This window comes from Oryctolagus cuniculus, chromosome 14 (genome assembly GCF_964237555.1).
Source record: "Oryctolagus cuniculus chromosome 14, mOryCun1.1, whole genome shotgun sequence".
Classification (NCBI taxonomy): domain Eukaryota; kingdom Metazoa; phylum Chordata; class Mammalia; order Lagomorpha; family Leporidae; genus Oryctolagus; species Oryctolagus cuniculus.
In genome coordinates, this window is record NC_091445.1 from 64817809 (window position 1) to 64836864 (window position 19056).

A 19056-nucleotide genomic window follows, 5' to 3' on the forward strand; every position below is an offset into this window, starting at 1 on the left:
TGGCCCAGCCCTGGCTGTTGTGCCATTTGGGAAGTAAACTAGCAGACAGAAGATTCTCTCTGCTCTGTCTCCACCTCCCCATCTCTTTTCCTTTCAAGTAAATAAATAAGTAAATATTAGAAAAAAAAACTTGTTTGTGGGAAAAATTCTTCCTCCCATCTTCTTGAAACAGTCCAGGGAGAATATAATCTGTGAGGCACTGCATCATACAATGTAACTGACCTGCCATGATGGCTCAATTTTTCATGATCAAGGTATCTCCCCTGCCAGGTAAATATTATGGCTGATTTTTTTTATAAAATTTTCTTACTGGCCTCCCAGCATTCTTTTTTTTAAGATTTATTTATGTATTTGAAAGTCAGAGTTACACAGATAGGAGAGGCAGAGAGAGAGAGAGAGAGAGAGGTCCTCCATCTGCTGGTTCACTCCCCAGATGGCTGCAATGCCAGAGTTGCACCAATCCAAAGCCAGGAGCTTCTTCTGGGTCTCCCACACAGATGCAGGGGCCCAAGGATTTGGGCCATCTTCTACTGCTTTCCCAGGCCATAGCAGATAGCTGGATTGGAAGTGGAGCAGCTGGGACTTGAACTGGCTTCCATATGAGATGCCAGCACTGTACGCAGTGGCTTTACTCATTACACCACAGCACTGGCCCCTTCCCAGCATTCATAATTTTGAATAAAATCAGGCATCAGTGTCCAATTCCTGCATCCACACTCAAGCTGAGTTTCAAAGCCCTTCCTAAGCAGGCTGCAGACTCTACAAACACATGTCCACCACTTAAGCTGCAGAGGAGTTGGTCAGATGCATGGACGCACCATGTCTTCCGGGTGTTGTCACCCTAGCCTGCAGTACCTACTATGGTCTCCTACTTGCATTCCTACCTCTCATTCAAAATGCACTCAACAGGTGTGTCCTCGAGGAAGTTGCCACCAGCCTCACACCCAGTCAGACCATTTCCCCACATTTGCCATGAATGACTGTTGTCCTGTGATCTGTACAGAACTCTGCTCAGCTTAATAAAGCTCTGAGGTCAGGAAATTTTGCCTGACATTTCAAGGCTCTATATTGTCTGCTAAAAAAAAGCACTGTACTTAAAACATTAGGGATAATAGATATTTCCCCTCTGCTTCTTCATGTTAGGCTAGAGAAATGTTACTCTATTCATTAATGATTTCTAAAAATTTTATTTATTTTTCTATTGATTGACAGAGAAAGAGTTAAAGAGGGAGAGAAACAGAGTGCACTCTCACACACTAATTCACTCCTCAAATACTAGAAATGGCCAGAGCTGGCCTGGAACACATTTTGTCTCTGACATGGGTTGTAGGAGCCCAATTAAGTGAGCCATCAGCATTGCCTCCCAGGGTTTGCATTTGCAGGAAGCTGGAGTCAGGAGCTGGAGCTGGGAATCAAATCCAGGTACTCTCTTGTGGGGTGTGGGTATTGCAATCACTAGGCTAAGCACTCACTTCTACTTTGGTCATTTTTAATGAAGTACAGATTTTCTTCAACTGCCATTCAATCTCTACTCAAATTCATCCTGCCAGTATGGACAAGTTAACTTATCTGAGTGAAGATTTTGTTTTGTTTTCCTGCTTTAAGGAAGAGATTTACTTAGCAAATAAACATCTAAGTTCTTGACATGCTATCCACCTCTCCAAACTCTCACCTCTTAGCTCTCTGCCACCTGCACCCCCTTCTTGAACAAACTGGCTACTGTATTCTTTGGCATGTCTTATACTTAGCCATGTGCATGATTTGCTTGTGAGCTTCTACTTAGGATGTATTTCTCTTCCTGCTTTTGCTTATCTGACTTCCACTGTTCTTTACAGACCAACTCCAGGGGCCAGTGCTGTGGTGAGGCAGGTAAAGGGGCACTGGCAGTGCATATGCACATTGATCATAAAAGTCCCAGCTGCTCCAATTCCAATCCAGCTCCCTGCTAATGCTCCTGGGAAAGCAGCAGAGGATGACCCACGTGCTTGAGCCCCTGCATGCACATGGGAGACCCTGAGGAAGCCCCTGGTTCCTGGCTTCAGACCGTCCCAGCTCCTACCGTTATGGCCAACTGGGGAGAGAACAAGTGGAAATGGAAATTTCTCTCTCTTTCTCTCTGTCTTTCCCTCCCTCCCACTCTCTGTAACTCTGCCTTTCAAGTACATATATATATATAAATATATATTTATATATAAATGCATATACATATAAATATAATTATATAAATATATTATATATAAATTATATATAAAATATATGTTATATAATATGTATTATAATATATAATAATATAATATATAAAGACCTATTCCATTATCATCCTAGTATCTTATTCTTTCTCTGGAACTATTATAATAAAATGGTATATTAGTTGATAGTTGTCCTTTTCTCTAAATTCCTTTTTTTTTAAAGAAAAGATTTATTTATTTATTTGAAAGTCAGAGTTACACAGAAAGGAGAGGCAGAAATAGGGAGAGAGAGAGAGGTCTTCCATCCGCTGGTTTACTCCCCAACTGGCCTCAAAGGCCAGAGCTGCACTGATCCAAAGCTAGGAGCCAGGAGCTTCTTCCTGGTCTCTCACACAGGTGCAGGGGCCCAAGGACTTGGGCCATCTTCTACTGCTTTCCCAGGCCATAGCAGAGAGCTGGATTGGAAGTAGAGCAGCCAGGACTCAAACTGGCGCCCATAAGGGATGCCGGCGCTGCAGGCAGTGGCTTTACCTGCTCTGCCACAGCGCCAGCCCCTCTAAATTTCTTATATGCAGTGATTGACATCTATCTCCTAGCAGGTGGTCAGTATCTACTTCCATGCAACTTTCAATTACAACTTTTAATCACTGGGAACTTTAGACAGCCAAATCAGATCTCAAAGAACAAGTGATCAGGCAATTAAGCAAGTATCCCTGTATCAAGATAGGCTTAAGAAGACAACTTGCACATTAAATAAAATTATCTGTCATTTGAATGCATATACAAAAATGCTTGCTGAACGAGCGTTAGCTATAGTTGAAACTTGTAGGCAGAAATCAATATTGTTCTTATCCTCATTAACCATTAATGGAATAGCCTGTTCTATCAACTAAATATTTGTTTTCTATTTTCAAACTAGAATTGCGTTTAAGATATTTCACTTTAGCGTTAAGGAAAATGGTGACACTCAAAACCAAATAACAACATAACCTAATGCCGGTGAAACTAAAATATAGTTTAGAATTTCCTGTAAAGAATAAACATTTGAGCATCTTTCAGGCCTAACCACTGTAATTCTGATCCTCTGACATACAGGACGATTTTACATGGGCACTTCAAAAATTCGTGGAAAATGGAATGAAGAGATAACTAAGGCCGGCGCCGCGGCTCAATAGGCTAATCCTCCGCCTTGCAGTGCCGGCACACTGGGTTCTAGTCCTGGTCGGGGCACCGGATTCTGTCCCGGTTGCCCCTCTTCCAGGCCAGCTCTCTGCTGTGGCCAGGGAGTGCAATGGAGGATGGCCCGAGTGCTTGGGCCCTGTACCCGCATGGGAGACCAGGAGAAGCACCTGGCCGCAGCGGCCATTAGAGAGTGAACCAACGGTAAAGGAAGACCTTTCTCTCTGTCTCTGTCTCTCTCTCTCACTGTCCACTCTGCCTGTCAAAAAAAAAAAAAAAAAAAAAAAAAAAAAAAAAAACAGAGATAACTATAATTTGGTGCAAAAAACCTTTAAATCGCATTTTTCCATAAAATGTACTTTCCATGAACTTTCCTTGTACATTTCCCTGGGAGATGAACTACACTGCACAGCCAAACAGATTCAGGCTTCTTCATGTTACATATGTTCAAGCACTTTTGGTTTATTGCTGCTCTACTAAATGGTAACAAAAAAGGCACTTTGGCGTGTAAGTTACTTATTACAGAAGAACAGAACAGATTTGATCCCCTAAGCAGATATTTAAAATATGAAAAATAAGTGAAGTCATTTGGATGACATACTTAGAGCAGGGAGGGCTGTTGTGTTCAGTATGGACATATTTAGGGAATAAATTACTTTTACTTCCTAGTTCTTTGCACAGGAGTTAACTTTAGACCTTAAGAGGACTCCACTGTCCTATTCAGATAAGTAAGCGGTACCTTAACAATTAACATTTGGGACCAGCATTGGGTACAGCCGATGAAGCCGCGACAGCCGCTGCCCACGATGCCAATCCCACAGAAGTGCCGCTGCAAGCCTTAGTTGCTCCGTTTCTGATCCAGTTCCCTGCGATGCTCCTGGCAAGACAATGGAGGATAGTCCAGATACTTGGGCCCTCTGCACCCATGGGAAACCCAGATGAAGCTCTTGGCTTTGGCCTGGCCCAGACCCCACTGTTGTTGCCATTTGGGGAGTGAACTAGCAGAGGGACGATCTCTCTCTGTCTCTCCCTCTCTCTCTGTAACTAGGTCTTTCAAATAAATAAATCTTGTTTAAAAGTTAACATTTGTGTCTCTCTACTGTCACAGTTTTCTCTTTGATCCTCACATTTGATAGTTTCAAGGTATCCAAGGATGCCAGTCTTCTACTTTTCAGCCTGAACGTGTTCACCTCTATACTTCAGCTTGCCTAAAGCTCACACACAATGAGAGCATGACCCTTTAGCAAATGTCAGCTTAGCTACTACACTGAGAATTATAGTTCTAAAACAGCTACACTGCTTAAGTAGGTGCTGCACTGAGAAAGGTTTGTTTTTTTTTTGTTTGTTTGTTTGTTTGTTTGTTTGTTTTTGCCTTCTCCTTTAACTTTTTAGTGATGGGGAAAATGAGGCTCAGATGTTATCCATCTTTTCTTGTATGACAAAGCTGGGTTGTGGACACAGTCATGTGTAATTTAGACTCCAGGCTCTTATCTACCATCCTATGTTGCTTCTTCCTACATCAAACCCTTGCAGTTTTCAGCCTGAGATGTGATTTCTGGAGCTGGCGCTATGGTGTAGTAGGTTAAGTCACAACTTGCAATGCTGGCATCCCATGTTGGAGTGCCAGTTTAACTCCCAGCTGCCCCACTTCTGATCCAGCTTCTTGCTAACGTGTCTCCCAGGGCAGCAGAGTATGGCCCAAGTGCTTGTGCCCCTTCCACCCACATGGAAGACCCAGATGGAGTTCCCGGCTTTGGCCTGAACCAGAACTGGCTGTTACAGCCACCTAGGGAGTGAACCAGTAGAGAGTTGATCTCTCTAGCTCTGTTTCTCTGTTTCTCCCTCTCTTTTTGCCTTTCAAATAAATAAATCTTTTTTTTTTTTTTTTTTTTAATGTGTGATCCATGCTACACACCAGCCATTCCTAGGATTGTTTGCAAAGTGGGTGTAGTAACTTTGGATCAGAGACATTGAATAGCATGCCTAAGATACGGCAGAGCAGCCATTCCAATGCAGGTCAGGTTAACTCTACATTCTATGTTCTTGCCTCACATGACGTAGACTTTGAATTGGTTTCTACTTACTGGGAGTTTTTCCATTGCCAACTTAGCACCACAATTCACCTATAGATACTTAGTACATATTCAGATAAACATCAAGCTTCAAATCATAAAGATTCCTGCATGAACCTGGCTCTCCCACTTTGTGATATGACCTCGAGTAAGCTAATAACTCCTGATCTTATGGGGACTAAGGAATAGATATCTTTTCTATCACAAATTGCTGAACATGAAAGTCAAATGGGAGACTAGAACAGTGCTTCATAAGACATAAAGCTCAATAAAAACTAAGTGCAGTAGATTCATGTATGGAAAGACCTTCATCTGTACCTCTGGACATGGCATGAAAGACAAAATAAAAGGTTTTATAGGTAAGAGGAAACCATCTGGTTCAAGGATAATGATCAATTTTACTGGAAACTGTTTTTCTGAAGTAACTGAGACAGTCTCCTAGTAAGTGGAGATTACTTAGACTCTGTAAAAATCCCAGTAGAGGGAAAATGATTTGGGAGGGAGGTGAAAAGATAAAAGGAAAGAGAGCACTGGTATTCCTGGGGTAGAGAAAGCAATACTCAAAATAATGGGAGAAATGTCCGAGGTCTATGCATCATCAATTGAACTGTATTTAAGTGTGCTTGCCCTACTGTTTCTATGACTACAGGGATTAAAAAATCTAGTTGTGTTTTCCAATGAACAACTGAGTTAAAAAAGCAGCTGAACTGGGAACGCTGCTCTTGGGTCAGTGGAGGGCTTGTTGAAATGCAGATGCCTAGGCCCTCCTGCTAACGTTGGGTACAGCAGGTGTGAGATGGGGAAGAGGACTTGGTGATCTGACAAGCCCCCAGGTGACATCATGTGCTGCTCTGGGGACTGCACTCCGAGAACCACTGTCCGCCTGGAGTTCTTGCCAGCCTTGAAGGACACAGCACAGTAACAAATGCCCAGTCATGAAGGACTGAATTCATGCAGTGCAAACCTACCTGAAGCAGTTCATGTATCACACAGAGACCTAAATCTGTTTCTGAGTAACACTTTGCAGGAAGAAACAGGGAGGTGTTTTTGCTAAGAGAAAGCGTTCACCCTATATCATTTGGATATTTTTACAAGTTGAACAGTGCTTCAGACTCAGTTTTCTGGGATTGCTACCTCCTGATTTACCTCTTCCCTTTGCTCTGCGGTTACCTGAAAACCCAGCTGCACAGCCCTCATCCATGCTGCTCCCTAGCAACTCCACACACGCCATCCTCAGCGTGCCCCAGGAATCAGACTTCTTGCCAGCTGAACGCAGTTGAAGGCAGTTGAAGGTCACTTGCCTCTAGTTAGCTTGTAGAAGCAGTGATCGTAGATAAAAACTCCCAAGCTGCTTCTAGACTGTGGCAGGTACTTTTATGTTCCTGAGATTTTATATGCCTTGAGGTTTTGCTATCTACCTGATGCAAAAACTAGCAAGGACGAGAAAATTAAATATTGGGGTTAAAACAGGTTTGGAGGACATGAAAAGGGCAACGTAAGTAGAGAAAAGGTTCTTTTTGGCTAGTAACTTCCATTTTTAAACCAGAAAGCACTTTGTTCCAATTCTGCCTGTCCCAGAGTGGCAGGCTTCCTTCCAGGGTAGGAGAAGGATGCGGGGAGGGAAGTAGCCATGGCAACACGCCCAACTTTGTGGGCAAGGATAGTAGGGGGCCCGTACCCGCACCTGCACACACGCACTTTGAAGAGTTTGTATTTCCAGCCTGGCCGCTCAGTGTAGTCTGGGTGGTCCCTCCCTTCCCACTTCCTCCTGCTAGAATGCTGACTTCAGGGAGAACCAGTGCTCCTTCTCTGCAGGGCGTCTCAGAGGGTGTGGGGAAGACTTCCACCAGACCAGCGGAGGTCATTCTGACCAAACCAAACAGCCGGCTTCCAGGCTGGGAACAGCGAGTAACTCCCTGTCTGTTCTAGCATGAAAACAAGCAAACACACCGGCTTTGTTATTATTAAGTGCTTGAATGATTAGCATTTTTCAGGTAGGTGAATGCTATCCAATTTTGATGAAGAAATTCTCCATTTGCCTTGAGTTTTGACAAAAACACAAGGCTCAAAAGAGAAGCAAAACTTCCCTAATCAGATAAAGCTTTCTAAATATATGAGATTAACTGTCTTCTCAACAACCCTAGGCTAGGTACTATTATTCTCCCCAGATAAGACAGCTGCAGTCCAGAGCGATTATGCAACTGCCCAAGGTCATGCAGCCAGCGTTTAGGTAGCTGGGACTTGAGCTTAAGCAATGGGACTGCAGAACCCACCCTCTTTAACTGCTACCCCATATGTGCTAGGTGGGAGGCAGCAAGGAGATGTGAGCTATGTCCACACCCAGCATCACTGGGCCCCCTCGGTCAGGAACGGGCCTGTTTCCTTTCTCTAGGAGACCTGCTAGCCTGCTTTGCTTCTGACTCACAGGATTAATCCAGTCAGGATACATTATTAGGAGTTAGGTTGCCTTCACTGTACCTATCCGATGTTAAAGCCATTTCATCTCAATGTGATTTGGGCCAACCTCTGTGCAAATCCGTGGGGCAGCTTCAGCTTCAGAATGAACATACCAAGACAGCAGGCAGAATTGTAAATACCCGCTCCTGTCACCCAGGTGTTTCATGTTGCCAATCTGGTTCCACTCTGGTTCTGTCCGAAGGGTAGAAAATCTTGTGTGTTTGACCAGTTAGCTAACCTTTCCTGGCCGGCCGGCTTTCAAGCCTTCCAGCAGGACGGGTATCAGGGCACTTGAAGGCCAGACAAGCCCTCAGTCGTCAGCTGCTTTCCCAAGTATTTCAGTATCTTAGCTTTGGCCTAAGGTGATGATTCAATGCCCAAGTCAAGAGAATGAGGAAGAGTAACACATGGAGCCTTTACAATTATCCCAGTAAAGACAGAGTGACAGAAAAATCAGGCTCACGAGCACAGGGGTAGAAATGGAAACGAAGCAGCATGCATGACACTACTTCAAAAGGTCCATTGGAAATGGAAGTAAGAGTTTATCTTGATGTTAAAAAAAAACTTTGAAATCCAAGTATACATGGGATCATCCATAAGTTCATGGAAAATGCTCAAAATTTAAAAAACTATGCATGGATTTCAAAAAATTTTTGTGCACAAAAGCAAATGTATTTTTTAATCCTTTTTTTTTCTTTTCACAAACTTGTTGCCCTCTTTTATTCAGGATACCACCAGAAGCCCCTGTCTCTCCAAAGCCTCTGGGTGGCCAGGAGCCACTCAGCATGGCATATGTCTTCCTGTTAATCTTCAGGTAATAGAGATCTGGCTGAGCACAATAAATATCTCTCCATTTGCCCCCCTCTCCGCCCCCCCATAACCAATAACCAGAAGTCCCTGTCCCACAATCATGCCAACAAGTGCCTTAAAAGCAATAGTCTTCAACCTCAACAAGGTGCCTGAAATCCATGCAACCTTTGGAGCTAGAGCCCAAAGAGGCCTTGCGCACAGGAATTCAGACTTGCAGTTTAATCTAAAATCATGAAGCCTGTAGTAGAAACACAAACTCCAGCTTTTGTACCTCATAAAGTAGGTAAGGCTTTTCACAAGTGCTGGGGCTCCCTTCCCTCACTCATCCTCCAGTGAGGATCAGCCATGGCCGAGATCACCAGAATGGCCAAGACATGCACGCGTGTTGGGGCTCAGAGAAGGGAGACAGCTCTCTACCGTCCGCTTACTGGGTTCACATGGTAAACTGCAGGAGACTAGGCTTAGGACGCACTGGGTTCTGGGGCAGTCATTTGGATCAGAGAGGAGTGAGCTGGGAGTGGGAAGGGAAAGGAGAAGTCAAGTCATTCACCAACAACAGGAGAATGAATACAGTCAGCCTTAGGAAGAAACTGATGAGGAATTTGGAAGAAGCGCTCTGTCCCAGAAATACACGTCGTCGGAAAAGCCCACCAAGACCCCTTCTGTGCTAGCTCTCAGAGGCTTTCCACACCGCGCTCTCACGTTGTGTTGTGCTATTATTTATGTAACCAGCACTGTAGCAGAATAGATGCTTCCCCAAGATTAAGAAGAGCTCATAACCTCAAAGCTCCTGAATTCTCAAGGCAATAGTCCTTTCTTACAGGTATCACGGAGGCCCACCTCCCTTATTTGAGAGGAGCAATGGGAGAGAGGGTGACGAGGACACCACCAGCCCAGAGAAGCGCAGGCTAACTAAGGCTGACTGCTGGGATCAGGCAAGCAGAGGGACCCAGTCATTTGGTAGCTCCTGTGGTTAGTCTCCTGTCCGCTGCTAGTTCCCCACTTCCCAACACACAGCTAGCAGATGCTTCTGTGTGGGCAGCCAAGCGAAGATTGTAAGAACGATCAAGCTTGCATCTCCTCAAAGCCATTCCGGGAGCCCTTATCAGACATCGCCAAGGCTTTTCTGCAGTTCCCTGCTTTCCTCTGCCTTGGCTCCTGTTGGAGCGGCAGTACCTCCTTCCTCCTTCTCCCCCACTCCCTTGCTTGCCCTGATTAGAGCCAGAAGTATTTTCATTAAGTCGCTTTATAGAGCAATAGCAACATTTACTATTCATGAAGCCGCCCCTCCGTGATGTTTAAGTCTTTCCATGTGTCTGGAAGCTTGTTTCTGTTCTCGTTTTACAGAGCGTCTCTCTTCCTTCCAAACACAAGCTCAAAAGAAAGAGGGAAGGCGGAGGGGGTGCATGTGCCGGAGATAGCCTCCAGATTCTTCTAAGTGTTTCTAATCCAGTTAAATTTCCCTTTGGATTCAAACAGCTCCCTGCTGAAATCGACAGCCGACCTGAATTCCAGGCTAAGAATTAAGTCAAAAAGGAAAGAAGGCACAGACAAGTAACAGAGTCAGCTCTATGCTATGAAAACCGCTATGTTGACCGGGGCTCCCTGGATTTAACCCATTCATTTTCCCCTTGCTTCTCTAGGATTCTGACTCGATCTTTTCTAGCCGGCTAAGGGCAGGCAGGCGAGCAACTATTATTTACACACCACTCCTTGCTTTGGGGATAGAAAACAAGTTTGTTAAGTCCCTTGGGCAGACACCTCAGTGAGGAATGCTGGTGTAACACAAAGTTCACATTTCAATGCCATATGTTGTCAGCCACCAGGAAAAGTCTTCTGTCTTGTGGGCACAAACCAGGTCCCCCGGCTTTGTCACAGGGAAAAAATAAACATCATTTGAGGAGTTAATTAGGCGGTGGGTCGGCAGCCACAACAGAGCCCCACCAGGGCTGTCCGCAGAGTCCTTAAGGGAGCACCACACACACACACACACACACACACACAGAGAGAGACGGAGACGGCTGTTAAATGTCACAAGCCGGGCATCTGGAGTCCGACCCCCAAAAGTAACTGCATTCCGAGAAGGCATTCCACAGATGTCAGGCCACACAAACGCGGGTCTCCCCCCAAGCACCCTGTCTCATTTCTAAGATTTCCCGCAGCCCAAGGTCTGAACCCAAAAAGAGGAGGGGTCGGGCGGGTGGAAGGGGAGGGTGGTGGGGAGCAAAGGAGGGAAGGAGGTCGCCAAAAAAAGAAAAATGAAGCCAAAGCCAAAGGGGAGAAGGCTCGCGAAGCTACTCACGGGCTAGGAGCTAGCGCCTCCGCGAAGCCAGCATGCCTCCCCCGTGCCCAGAGCCTCCAGGCGGCAGCGCAGCCGACTCGGCGGGACCGGCTTAAATAGCCGCGGGCCGGGAGCCTCGGAGCCGCGCGGCCACTCCCGGCGAGAGATATGGTTCTAATCAGATGCTGGCAGCTGAGGACTCCCCAGGAATGTGCCGGGATGTTTTTGCTGCCTGGGCTTGGTAACTCCCCCTCAACGTGTCTGCTGAGTCTTCCAAACTTAACTGTTTATTAACTCGCGCCGCAGCCGCGCAGAGCGCCCGGCTCCCTGGGCTAGGCGCGCCCGGCCAGCGGGGGGCGATCGCTGGGCGCCGCGGGCGAGGGGCGGAGGCCAAGCCCCGGGCGGCGCGGGGCAGGGGACGCGGATGACGGGGTGGGGGTGGGGGCCGGGAAGGGTGCACATCAGGACAGGAAAGGGAAACTCTGCAGGAAAGGGGAGGGCCCCGCCGAGCCTCGTTCCCTGGACTGCCACTTGGGGTGATGTGGCACCCGTGGGGGCCTGCGAACAAAGGGCAGCCTTCACCGCGGCGGGGCTGAGCGCCGAGCTGCTGTCCTGCAAAGTAGGACGGCGATGCCCCTGCGAGGAAGCCAGGCGCCTTCGTTGCGGATGCGGATGCGCGCTTCAGCTGGCGGGAGTTGTGTGTCTAGGTGTTTGTGTATGAAATGTCACCCTGCGTAGACGGATATAAAAGCAGCATCTCTGTGCAACCAATAGAAGGAAAACAGGTTCACGCCTCAATCACGCCTGTTAATGAGCCCTGTTTCCGAGTTAGACAGAGATTGTGTATTGGCTTCCCTCCCGGTGTGTTCTTGCGTCCATTTAATCCGTCCTACTCTCCTTAGCGCTTCCTGTATCTCTATGGGAAACATGAGATGGGTACAATGAAATAGCTTAAAATATTCACATGCATTGCTCCCTGGAAGCCACTCTGCATGTCCTAGAGACCATGACCAAACCGGGACTTCATTGTCTCCATATTTTAAAAACAGCAACAATTGGAAAACATCCGGAGAAGTTCTGCCGCTTTTTAAGAATTATGAAGTTGTTACTCTTTTGAAAGGCATGCTTCTTCTTTTATTAAAGTCGGAGGCAAGGTGCACTAAATGTGAAAATGCGAACTTGTGACTCCAGTGCTGGGAGGAGGGTTACTGATTTTATCGAGGAAGGGACACAAGGGATTTGCGTTTTCTCTCTGGAAACTGAGGGTTCAAATCCGGCTTATGGGACACCGAGGATGCATTTTGTGGTCCCTGCCTAGCCCTCACTGCGAAGCCACTGTGTAATTTAGGGGAGCGCAACGTGAGTGGCAGTCACTGCTCTCAAGTAGGTCAGGCTTGGAACAGGCAGCGTGCAGGGGACCCTGGGGGGCGCCGGCGGGACACCGCCTCTGCCAGCCTCTAGTGTTTCTGCCAGGCTCATGCCCCCACACCTGGGGCTGCTGACAGCTTTCAGAGTTGCTCTGAGGTAATTTGTTATTATTTGAGAAAAAAAAATGAAGACTTTATGTGAATGACAAGAGGCGTCACAAAATGTTAGTCCTAGATTGGTGTTTATGCATTGAAGCAGAGGACTTGAATTCTGGCACATTTGAGGATGTGGTGCTTGGCTTCTAAAATCCGCAAGTCCCGAGGGGATAGTTTCACTTCTAAAGGTTAAGCAGCTGCAAAAAGGGCGGCCGATGTGAGGCGCATGGAGGCAAAGAAACACGCGTCTCGCCATGTCTTACTGTGGCAACTCAGAAGGGCCCACTCAAGCCTATGCTTTGAAACTGGAAGATTTTTTTTTTAAATAACCTTTATTTTCTCAAAGCTAATAAGTGCATTGCAGGAAACTTAAAAACACAAGAAGCAAAGAACAAAGTCATCCGCAATCACGAGCAGTTAAGTTCAACGTGTCCTTCTGGGTCCCTGCGTGCACACACAACATCTGCTTTTATGTGCCTGAGCTAGGGAATGTATGGATCACACTTTTTCACACTTCATGAATATTTGCCAATTCAAAATCCCAAAGCTGTCTGAGTACTTTGATAACCAAAAATATACTACATCAACTCAATCTGTTAGAAAAAAATGTAATTGATTTTCTTGGGAATAAAAATTTTGTAAAAGACAAAAATGGCAGCAGGCCTCTAAATACAAATTTTGGCTGAGTTACAATTAATATTCTGTATTCCCTTACAGTGACACACAGCAACGGTGCGTACTAAGTGTTCTGTTTCTATGAGAATTCATGATCAGATTGGGGTTATCAAAATATTAGCAAGAAGGCGTGTTTGCATTCACTTACTTAAGGTTCTTCTACAGCCCAGCCAAAAGAAATGCACATCCACCAATGGCTAGCATCAACGTGTAGATAGGAGAGATCTCGCTTTGTACTTCCTCTGCCCCTCTGCTGCCAGCCCAGTGAGGAAGTTCTGATACAGGCTGACTGCTCACAGGTGATTTAAGGATTCCAGGTCCAGGATGCATTTTTTCTTTCAACTCTAGCAAAAAAGATAACAAACTACCTAATTCACCAGCTCTGCTTTTTATCCTACATTGCCACCCAAGACATCTATAAAGCATAGCTGTTGTAAAGAATGAACTTTCTCCACCACAAACATGGATATTTACCAAAAACACACATATACACCTACTGGTCTAATCTAAAAGCATTTTCTAGCTATGGAAATACTAGTAATGAGCCCTTCCCTTCACCCTCCCCTTTCACCATTTCAGTGACCAAGCCCAGGACCGGGACATCTCCCTCCCAGGAGGGCTAGCAAGGGTTACTCCCAGCAGACAGGCCTTCCTAAAAACTACCAAAAGGGGCGTTTATATAGGGATTATCTTATTACCTCTACTTTTTTTTTTTTTTTTAATTTGACAGGCTGTGAGAGAGACAGAGAGAAAGGTCTTCCTTCTGTTGGTTCACCCCCAAAATGGCCGCTATGGCTGGAACTACGCCTATCCGAAGCCAGGAGCCAGGTGCTTCTCCTGGTCTGCCATGCGGGTGCAGGGGCCCAAGCACTTGGGCCATCCTCCACTGCCCTCCCGGGCCACAGCAGAGGGCTGGACTGGAAGAGGAGCAACCAGGACTAGAACCCGGCACCCATATGGGATGCCAGCGCCGCAGGCGGAGGATTAACCAAGTGAGCCAGGGCACCAGCCCTATTATCTCTACTTTTTAACATACTTTGGGCATTAGGACTTATTTATCTTTAATACACAGCAATATTAACTAAAATGCACGTATATAACAATGGATAGACAATCGGAACAATATAACAGGAAGGTAACCCTTCTGTGCATACTTCCTCACAACCCACCCCACCACCACCACCCAGTGACTTCAGCTTTCTGTCCTAGACCTCAGTTTTAAGGCCATTCCCCAAATGTAACCACTCCTATGAAACAACGAACTACGTAAACGGGTGTTACTTTTAAACACCTAGAGAGCAGCTGTTTCCAGTAAGGACTTCAGAACGGGAAGATTCTAACCAAGAAGTGCTCTGTGACACTTGGCTTGCCCACCAAATGGGAAGGATTTGTCTAAGAAACGAAGGGTGGAAAGTGATTTCATGTGCTAGGAGCTGTAGCTTGAAGAGCAGAATTGGGTGAAAACAGTTGGGCTATGAGTGGTGGGCTCCCACATACAGCTGAAAACGGGCAGTGCTTGTTTTACACAGAAATCTTAAGAGTTGACAGCCGAGAATTCTGGTTTCAAGTATATTTTTATATCTCTGGGGCTCTGATATTGCTTCTGGCAGTAATTCAATGTCCTGCTCACGTTAACAAAAAAAAGGAATGAAAATGGATTTAACTCTTTTTATCCCACACAATACTGTGTGCTGTCACAGCTGAACTGCTTGTTTTCAGTAGGTCTACAAGGAACAACCTTGCGTCTTAAGAATCACATTCAAGTCCACCCACATGTTCACCTTGGCCTAAATCATTTTTTTTAATCACTACCAAAATTTATGTTTAGGAAATTTTCAGTAAAGAAAATTCAATGCAATGCCTGAACAACTGTAGTCCTTACATTACAATTGTCCCTTGCACAAAACCTGCCTGTGAGGGAGAAGGAAAAAATAAATAAAACCGACGCCTGTGCTCCTAGCCTAGGAAAGGGGTAGTTAATCCCGCGATGGCTTGCTGAAGAATGCATGGTTTATTATTAAAGTAATCTCTTAAGATGTTCCTGGAATGTGCTTCCGCAGCAACTCTGCCTGGGCGAGCGATCCTATGTGTGTGTCTTTTCTTCCATAATTAAACTGTTTTTCCTTCTTCTGCTCACAGACCTAACAGCCTCTCTCCTTCTCCAGTTCTTCCGTCCTCTTCTCCACTGCTCTTGTCCTCCTTAAATTTTCCATTTTGAACCTGGCCAGTTCCTTGGCCATAAGGTAAGCGTACCTTGACGCCTTGCTGAACAGCCAGAGATGTTCAAATCAAATCAAAGACTGGCTGAAGTGACTTTAGCGCGGTCCTCTCCTTTTTGCCCCTCCTCTGTATCATTATTTAAAAAAATGAAGAGAATGGCTATTGTTCCCAGAATATGTTCTTTGACCTTGACTGGTCTTGTATATTTAACATCACAGAAAAACTATCAGGTTTGGTTGCTGGCAAGACCAAAAACTGGACGCCCCCCCCCCCATATCTGTATCTATCTACCTACCTATTAAATCTAAAATATTAAGAGGTTAGTCTCACTCTTGGTGGTTTTCCTGCTTCCACCCCTTTGGCCCCTTGCAGTGCCGCGCGTTTTCGCTTGTGATGTGCAATTTTAGTGAAACTCAGATGGTACAGAAACATAGTTCCTGGACAAATTGGAACATTGTGAAACAGAGGACTTTTGAGGGTCAATATTATAAATTTATGCAACTAATTACACTTTCCTGAAAATATAAATTTTTATAATGAGGAGAGCTATAAAGGGAAAAAGTGTTCATATATAAATTATTGTCAAAATAAATTTGTCGGGGCCACTGCTGTGGCATAGTGGGTTGAGCCCACTGCCTGCAGTGCTGACATGCCATATAGGCACTGGTTCAGCTCCCAACTGTTCCACTTCTAATCCAGTTCCCTGCTAATGTACCTGGAAAGCAGTGGAGGATAGCCCTGTTCCTGGCTCCTGGCTTCAACCTGGCCCAACCCCAGCTGTTGTAGCCATTTGGGGAGTGAACCAGCAGATGGAATAACTCTTTCTCTCTGTTTCTCCTTTTCTCTTTCTGTAACTCAGCCTTTCAAATAAATAAAATAAATATTTAGTAAGTAAATATTGTCTTATTTGGAAAAGCAACTGGCAAGAGTTATCAAAAATGAAAGTACATACAACCCTGCAAATATATTATGTGTTATTACAGCAAACACCTATACAGTTCTGTAACCTATAAGAATCTATCCCTTAGAAATAAAGCACATATCATAATATGCAAGAATGTTAACTGCTCCACTGCTCATAACAACAGGGATCTGGGAGCATAGTATGCCCAATAGTGGGCAAGGATCGAATAAATTACGATTCAGGTGCACTGATAAATCATATGCAACCATTTAAAGAAAAAACTGGAATTAAACCTCATAATAAGAAGTATTTTATTAGGTTTTGTTGAGTGAGAAAAGCAAGATACAGAAAAGAAGGACGGTATGTTTATTTTAAGAATATAAAAACACTGCCTACTCATGTTTGTTGGGGCTAGGGGGAGGTGTATGTTCATGATGATAAAGGAGACTCCAGACTAGGCTGTAATATGTATTACCAGGGGCCTGGTAGAGATGAGAGAGACAAGAGGAGAGAAAGGGTCAGAGAGCCATGCTAAAGTGAAAAGGCTATTGACAGCCATAGTTCACACATATGCATTGAAATAAAATGGTATATGCAGGGCTGGTGCTGTGACACAGCTGGTTAAAGCCCCGGCCTGCAGCACTGGCATCCCACATGGGTGAGGGTTTGATTCCTGGCTGCTCCACTTCCAATCTAGCTCCCTGCTCATGCTCCTGGGAAAGTATCAGAGGATGGCCTGAGTCCTTTGGCCCCTGCATCCACGTGGGAGACCGGAGGAAGCTCCTGGTTCCTGGCTTCAGATTGGCTTGGCTCTGACTGTTGCAGCCATTTGGGGAGGGAACCAGAAGATGGAGGACCTCTCCCTCCCTCTCGATCACCCCCCCCCCCCCCATTTCTTTCTCTGTATCTCTGCCTTTCAAATAAATAAATAAATCTTTAGAGAATAATTTTACAAGTAGAAAGGCATGGACTCCCCACCCCACTTGGCTGCCTGCTGCTTAGATTCGCTTGTTCCCACTGCTGCCCTGAGCCCTCGGCTTTCCAGGCTCCCTGTCCTCCTCTTTCCACTTTGGCTTGAATTTCAGCTCCTGTTGTTCTTCCCTTCTCCCTGCATCAGTGGTTTTGTTTGGATCCATTTGTCTGGCTTTGAAGGTGACCCCAGCACCCTTGTGCAGCCATGGCTGGCATCTGGACTTGGACTGTAAGGAAAACATGTTCTGTCTGTGTGCCTGGTTCTGGCCCTGATTGGACCAATGGTTGTTGTGGGAGAGAAGAAAAAACAGTTACATGTTACAGCTGAGCACGGCCACTGAGAGAGAAGTGTTTACCCGAGAAAGGGTTTAAGAGAATTTTGGCGGAAGTGGAGGTGGTAGCAGATATGTTGTGCATGTGTGCTTGTGGTAGTTCAAGAGATAAGCTTCTATTGGGAAGAAATACTGGTAGAAGACACTAGTTGTGGGGGTAATCCAAAATAACCCTTGATCTTTAACCACTGTCTACCTAACTTGCAGACATAACACCACCTCCAGGGAGCCACTCTGACTTTTCCTAACAACAGGAAATCATACTGATACGGTGGAGCTTCAGACAGTTCTCCGCCGAGCTTCTCTTGGTGGAAGGATGTTATCCCAGGCCAGCCCAGGGAATGAGACCTCACCACTCCCAAGAACCACAGGCTGAGTCTCTGCTGCCTTGCTGTCCCTCAGTCTTCTGGGGGAAGAGTTGAGCTCCCCAAACTTGTCTCTGCTGAAGAAACCACCTGGGAAGCTGTGGTAGAGGTGGGTTTGGGAGGGGGTAAAGTGAGTCTAGAATTCTCCAAGCCACTGCTGAAAATGCTTACTTGGACTGTAAGCTCTTTCTTACTTGGAGTGCAGTTCTTTCCTGAGCATCCAGAAAAGGTTTAAGCCGACCTTTGAGATGTCTTTATCTGACAAGGAGAGAAGTTGTGTTGTTATGGCTTCAAGCAAATATCCTGCAGTTTAGAAACTGACATTCCACATCAGCCACGCCCAGCATGTTGCTAATAATCTTTGTCTCCTCTTCCTGTCTCTCCCCATGCCCCTTGTCTCTCCACCTCCTCTAGTACCTTTATATTTTATTGTGATTCAGTTGAGTTATAGGCAGTCTGGTCAACTAGATTTCTGAATTAAAAAAAAAAAAAACCCTCATTTGCTGTGTATGCTGATTTCTTTGTGGCAAAAATCTTCCACTGCGGTTTATTTCAAGCTATCATGTGACATGAGCGAATTACTGTCTCTCACATGGTTACTGAAATAGCCTGTGCTGGCTTGTGCTCTTGCCCTTCCCACGGTCGACAGTCGACAGCATGGACAGTGAGCCTCATGAATATTCCTAATAACATCACACTTGTGTTCAGAACTCTTCCCAATACCCATCTCCATTAGAGTCTAAGTCCTTACCAATGGCCTCCAAGGCCGTACTGATAAGCTCTTCAGCCCCTACTCTAACTTCTCTGTTTTTAAAGATGTATTTATTGGGGCCAGCACTGTGGCATAGTGGGTAAAACCGCTGCCTGCAGTGCTGGCATCCCATATGGGTGCTGGTTCAAGTCCCAACTGCTCCATTTCTGATCCCACTCTCTGCTATGGCCTGGGAAAGCAGTAGAAGATGGCCCAAGTGTTTAGGCCTCTGTCACCCACGTGGGAGACCTGGAAGAAGCTCCTGGCTCCTGGCTTTGGATTGACTCAGTTCTGGCCGTTGTGGCCATTTGGGGAGTGAACCAGTG

At 45.7% G+C, this 19056-nt stretch overlaps 1 protein-coding gene across 6 annotated transcripts in view; it reads right to left on the reverse strand.

The window, feature by feature from the left end:
• DAB2 (DAB adaptor protein 2) overlaps positions 1 to 19056 on the reverse strand; it is an 83064-nt gene that overhangs the window by 52340 nt on the left and 11668 nt on the right. For 4 of the 6 annotated variants that reach the window (XM_070056671.1, XM_070056672.1, XM_070056665.1 and 1 more), the window contains exon 1: positions 11010 to 11380. The exons of 1 other annotated variant lie outside the window; for it this stretch is intronic. The gene's annotated coding sequence lies outside the window, so the exon portion shown is untranslated. Of the gene's footprint in view, positions 1 to 4107; positions 4246 to 11009; positions 11381 to 19056 lie in introns of those variants that run through there. One more of the 6 variants, XM_070056667.1, reaches the window with a different exon arrangement.